The 6,519-nt window shown below is 41.1% G+C and overlaps 1 long non-coding RNA gene across 1 annotated transcript; it reads right to left on the reverse strand.

Annotated features, from left to right (window-relative positions):
• Window positions 1-3,479: 3,479 nt before the first annotated feature.
• On the reverse strand, window positions 3,480-6,172 carry LOC137180585 (uncharacterized). Its single transcript, XR_010928007.1, has 2 exons — window positions 3,922-6,172; window positions 3,480-3,793 (listed from the first exon to the last, which is right to left on the reverse strand). It is a non-coding gene; the product is annotated as an uncharacterized lncRNA (long non-coding RNA).
• Between the last annotated feature and the right edge of the window lie 347 nt (window positions 6,173-6,519).

Genomic DNA, 6,519 nt, shown 5'->3' on the forward strand with positions numbered 1-6,519 from the left:
TAAAGTACTGACTACACAGTCACGTTTTGCTTCATACTTTCACAAACCCCTGAAGGCGAGCCATTTCAGGATATTTCACAGCAGAGCAACACACCAACCCTGTCACTCTTATAGACGTGGGCACACAAGCCAGTGCACACACACACACACACACACACACACACACACACACACACACACACACACACACTTCTTTTTGTTTCATATGTGTATCCTTAACCTGCCACAACTGATAGGGTTTTACCAGACCAAGATGTTTTGTGTGCCACTTGCAAATAAGCCAAGCAGCAACAAAAGCAAGGATGGGATTTGCTGTAGGCAAGAAACAGCGCAATTCATATATAGATTCATAAATGTATGAATGCAGCGAAGCTAAAAATAAAACCATTTTATTTATTTATTTTCTCCAACACCCCCCCCCCCGCCCCAATACTCCCACTCTCCCCGCCCGAAATCATTCAGCTCATGCTTATGCTTTGCTCTCTGAGGAGATGTGCTAAAAATAGAGGTGTTTCCCGTGCACGTTCCAGAATTATTTCCCTCAGTCTGCAACCCTCTCTCCCCCTCCCTCCCTGTCTTTCCTTCTCGCACGCACTCTCCATTCTCTTGCAGTCCTCTGTCAGCCAGATACAACACACAGTCATTTAAGCTGGCTACTTAATTTATTCTGCCGCATGGGCAGGAGGTATTGTTCCCTATCTAAAGACACACACACACACACAAACACACACACACATAAATAAAACCAATTCAATTTGACATTTGTTAATAGCTATGTGGGTTCCAGATCCAGAACAACCTTACAGTAATCGTCTTGGCTCAAACATACTGTATAGAGGTTTGTTAATTTGTGAGATGGATAAAGAGAAGAATGTAGTTTTATGGGAAAAAAATATGTAATATCAACCCTGTCTCCTAGAAAGTATGTATTAATATGTTTTGCCAGTTATGTTTCAAGGTTAAGATAAATGCTTCTAGGATTATGTTCAGTCAGAAAGTTTTTTGCTCTGTTCTTGTTCCTCATGGAAATCTTAAGCTGCATTCATACCAAATCTGGCAATGTGGGAAAAATGTCAGTCCTTCCATTCATTTGAATGGGGGTGGTGCATTTAGGCCGTGGGAGTAACGCATGGGGTTCGGCAAAAAAAATGCAGTAGGGGTCAGGCAAGAAGTTGAACCAGAATCAACTTTGAACCCGACGTCACGCTATAGTGGCCAATCATGAATGCCGGCAATCAGATCGGAGACGCTGACGGGAAGAAGAACTTTGTTTACTTGTTGACTTTGTTGTCAGCTTCCTGACTCATTTTTTAAAAAGAAAAAGAGAGGGAGAGTGTGAGTGAGCTGGGAGCATGACAGAGAGAGAGAGAGAGCAGTGGAGGTTGAGCAAGCTAGAGTGTGAATGAAGAGGGGGGCGGAGGTAGTAAGAACAAAGCAGTGAAACAGACGAATAAGTTATTTTCTGACTGATCCTGGTCCTCCTGATCTCCTCCCCCTCCGCTATCTGCGTGTTACTGTTTTCAAAATCCCTGTCGCTACGTGAAACAACAACAACCTATGAGCTAGCAACCGACACTACAAGATTTGGATCATGCAATAAGGCAGGCCTGCTTGGTTCTTTCAGTGAATGGTTGTAAATGGTTGTTTAATAATGTTCTGCAAGAGCTACATACAGCTACTTAATCGTCTGTGGTTTTAACAAGTCCAGTGAGCTCCTCCAGAGCTAAAGTATAGGCAGGCTTCATCTCTAGAGCATTGATGATCAAGTTATGTTTGTCTATTTTATCAGTAAAATTGTAAAAAGTAAAATTGACATACGTCTGTTTTATGTGACATTTTCTTTTGCAGGGATTTAGCCATTTTAATGCCAGGGCTCCCCGCACCGTGTGCAAATGTTCCAACAAAACAAGTCCCCCCCCAACACTATTTTGCAAGGGCACTGTCGCTTTATCTTGAGCTTAGCGTCGCCCAAGACAATTGTGATCAGTTTAAAGAAATAGAAACAAGCGTTTTCTCCCCTATAGCAGAATGATTATGGGTTCAGCCGGACCTTTCTCCAGCGCCGGCACAACACTAAAACATAGTGGGAATATAGGTCTGGCTTTGCGAGAATTGGTGAATTCTGACATTCCTGCAGCCATCCAGGGTGCTGCACCTCTGGACAGGTGGCTGATTGGAGACAATGGTTACTCATTACGCATGTTGCTCATCATGCTATACATTATACCAGCAACCCAGCAGTGACATTGATTCAATGGCGTGTCGTCAAGGGCTAGAATTGTGTTTGAGCAAACATTTGGCATGCTCAAAATGCATTTCATATGCTTGGACAAGTCAAGTGGGACATTATAATACAGTCCTCACAAAATCCATGCGTTCTTTTTGGCATGTTGTGTTTTGCATAATATGGCCATGGATCATGCACACCAAAATGACTTTTAAGAGGAAACATCACACAGAGTGAGGCAGAAATAGGCTCAGCTTGCTGTACTGATGCATGAACAGGCCGCTGTGCATAACGTGCAGGAGAGAATTTCTAGGACTAAAGAAATATGCAGCAAAAAACATTTTATAATTTACTTCAGTCCACAGAAATGCAGTACAAACAATATTAAAGTGACCCAAAAATGGGGCAAATTTATTATGAACAGAAAAATAAAATACGGAACAAACACAAAATACAAAGGAAAATGTTAATTTATTGCTTCTTCCGCAAATGAGGTGGCAAACAGTGAACAGGGGGAGCGCTGGTGGATGCCAACACAGGTGCGGTGTCCACATTGTCAGGCTGGGGAGGTGGACTGCTGCTCCACTGCGGTGCCGAGTCTTGGATGTGCCCAGTAGAGTCCACTCTTGCTGCACTGTGGTGAAACCCTTCTGCTTGTTACTGTTTTTCTGTCGCTTTGGTACGTTTCTCAGATCAGAATTGAAAAAATCTCAAAATGACTTGTTCAACCTCCACATCATCTAGACACTTGTGCACATCATAAAAGTAATTTCTCATTCTTTTGAACAAATTGCAAATGCCTTGGCACATTCATGTAAATGATTATGAATAATTGTCTGCTGTTTCCAACATTATCAATTGCTTATGTCATGTTGATCAAAATGTATTGCGTATACTGGTTCTCTGTTGAATAGTCTTACCACCCAAAACATCTAGGCATTAGTTCATTGCATAAGTCATCACATGCAAATTGGTTGAACCAGTTGTCATAATCTATATAGGTATATAAGTATATTTTCTATACATTTCTATTAGACTTTTTTTTGTAAATATGTCCTGAATTGATGAATTGCTCTCAGGTGAATCTTGATTTTCACTAATGAAGGGGAATATGTGAAGCGTCAGATCAACCAGTTCTCTAAAATAGCTTAGAGGTGTATCTCATGAACCTTCAATTGGCAAGCATATATAGACAGAGCACAACACAGCGTTACAATCACTGACAATGGAAGAACAACAAGGATCAGGGTCAACAGCATTTTTTTTGTTTGCAGGACTACCTCACAGGAGTGGCAGAGTTTAAATCATTGTCATCAAAACCTTAGCCATAGTTTGTATCAGGAAATACTTACAGAGTACGAGTTTTGCAGGTAATCTATTTTGTAGTGCTGTTTGTATGAATTGCCTCAAGAAATGAACTTACTGTTTTGTAAATGTTATGGATGATTTGAGAAATGTACCAAAGCAACTGATAAAAATTGTAAAGTACGTATCTCAGTCTCCTCACCAGTCTCACCTCTCTCCACAGCAGCTTCTGATCCCATGGTAGAAGCAGCTATGGAATCGCTGAAAAAAAAACCCACATTGTATAGACAGCTGTATATTATTTCATTTCATTTGTAATATGCAATCTTTGCTAATTAAAATATTTGGAAACATCATTTGTCCTTTTAAATTCCCACTGTGATACTCACCAGAAATGTCGATGGATTAATGGATTTGGACACGTCAATGAGTCACACCGCTGCACTGGGTGACATGCCTTCATTACGAAGACTATGGGCATATTTGTTTAGAATTGGCTACAAAGACCAATAACAATAATAATAATAAAAATATCATGTTTTCAGTCTCTGGAGAGAAGTTTCGTGTAAGTCAGACGCAACTGTGCATGTGTGGGAACGCGGTTCCATTAACAGAGCTTCGCTAGCTTATTATGCTACATATCACAACATCTTGACTTTTGTGCTACCTTGTGCTAGAGCTGGGTATGAGCCCTAGCACAAGGGCATAAGTGTAAAGGTGACAACTATTGCTGAAAACAAAACAGACACCGCAATTCCGGTTTACGCTTAGGAGCAGCAGAGACACTAAACACAAGGACAGATGTCTGATTTTGCTCTTGATCCAGACACCACAAATGGACAAAAAAATGTACAAATGAGGCAGAAGTCTCAGCAATGAGGCTAGCTCTGGCTTTGCCATTGCTAGTAGCCAATGTGGATGTGAGAGAAAGGGGCAGTTCCTCCTCTAGTTTGGACTCATGCTGCTCTGCCCAACTCACTGTGCTCTTCAGCATTCAGCTCCCCCTGCTGTCGATACAGTGCCTCTGCACCTAAACCGTTTCAAACACTCACTCCAGCCTTCGGGCAACGCCTCCTCGTTTACATACAACTTGAAAAGCAAAATGCCAAATGGAAAATGGAAAAGATGAAATTTAAAATGGAAAATATAAAATTTTACATGGCAAATGTCAAATGCCAAATGGTAAATTGCAAATCCAAATCCAAATTTCTTTTTTTTCCCCCAAGCCATCATCAAGCTCACCAGGTGCATTAAAACAGCATTAATGATGATCTCTGATTTCTCCTGGTAGGGCCAAATTCCTGGATGGGCAGGCGGGCAGGCTCGCCCCGCGGGGCCCACCCATAACACTGGGACTGACAAGACAAAGGAATCTGCAAAATGCAACGAGAGGCATTGAGGGAGGAGATGAGAGAGATGAAGGTACATTTGCATTATCCATTAGCAATTAGAGGGATGCCCAGCAGAATTCAAACCTCTGCCTAGGCATGTTAAAAAAATTTTTAAAAAAAAGCATCCTGTCATGAAACTGGAAGAGAACATTCTGAATAACCCCGCTAACAGACAAAACTCCTCAAAATATATACCACATAGCCAGAAACAACTGCATCAGTCAAGCGATCACTCTCCAAATTGAAGCTGATCAAGACCCAGCTTCGAAACAGATGGAGGAAAGCTCTCAGATCTTGTGCTGTTTTCCATTGAGAGGGACATCCCAATTGGCCATAACGAGATCATTAACATTTACAAACTCATGGCCAAAAGAATTCTCATTTTATTTCAGCAATCTTGTTTCTCGCTTCCTTGACAAGACCGCTCAAAACAGTTAATTATCAAAATGTTAATAGTTCCATGTTTTTACAATAGATGTGTTTAGAAATAAACATTTAAAATGTTACCCATTCCCTTTATTAGAGAGATGTTTGCAAAATAAATGTTTAAAAAGTAAATCCTTTTTAACACATAGGTGTTGTTTTCAAGTCATCCTATAAAATGTTCATCTTAATCAGGAATGTAGCCTTTTTACAAACATGCATCAATGTTCTCTGCTTATAGGGGCCCATTGAATGTTTCAGGCCTTTATATTTTTTTCGTTCCTGCTCCTCAGACAGCCTGAGTCTGCCACTGTCCTTTAACCAAGTGCCTACAAATAAAGAAAAAACGTTAACCATGCCTAGTTGCTATGAGCAGATATTGTATTACAATACTGGATATTGTATGAAAACAATCAAAATTTGTTGATACGTTCAGCCCATTCTGCCTCTGTCCCTGCCTTCAGCCCCACGCTCTCCTCCCTTGGTTTTGCCATTTTCCATCAGTTGCCCCCAGATTTTCTTGCCTGGTTCCCACACCCACCTGCTCATCTGTTGCCACTCCCCTATCATTTTCAGCCCCAGTAACACATACACCAGTCCTCTGTCATTCATTCTTTGACAGATCGTCAATGTTGTTATGTTGAACACTTGCGTTCCAGCTGTTCCTTTTTTCCTGTTTCTGTGTATTCTGCCTGTTTACCTGCCACCTGTGGTTTTGATCTACTGCCTGTTTTTGACCTACCTGCCTGCCTTGCCCTCCGGACTTGTTTGCCTCTTTCAGACTGCCTTCCTGTTACTAACCTGTAAGCCTGTTTCTTGATTTCAATTATTAAAGAACCTTTTTATCAACCTGTCTTGCCTTGGGGTCTGCATTTGGGTCTTCCTCCTGTTCGCTTGATACACACTTAGGACTATAAGATGTGTTTCCATTTTTTATTGTACAGATTAAAAACTTTCATCACATGACATGACAATTTATGGCTTCATGATGTCACAGTTACACAACACGTTTTCTGACTTGTGAGTTTTCCCAGTGCGCAGAGGTCAGAAATAGTGAACATCAAAACATCACTGTGAGTAGAGCTGAAAGAAACTAAAAAGATGTAGTACATTGAAAGGTACTTGACTTGGAGGTGAACATGGTGGTAGAAAGGAGGTTGGGGTAGGTTTAAA

Source organism: Thunnus thynnus, chromosome 3 (genome assembly GCF_963924715.1).
Source record: "Thunnus thynnus chromosome 3, fThuThy2.1, whole genome shotgun sequence".
NCBI lineage: Eukaryota > Metazoa > Chordata > Actinopteri > Scombriformes > Scombridae > Thunnus > Thunnus thynnus.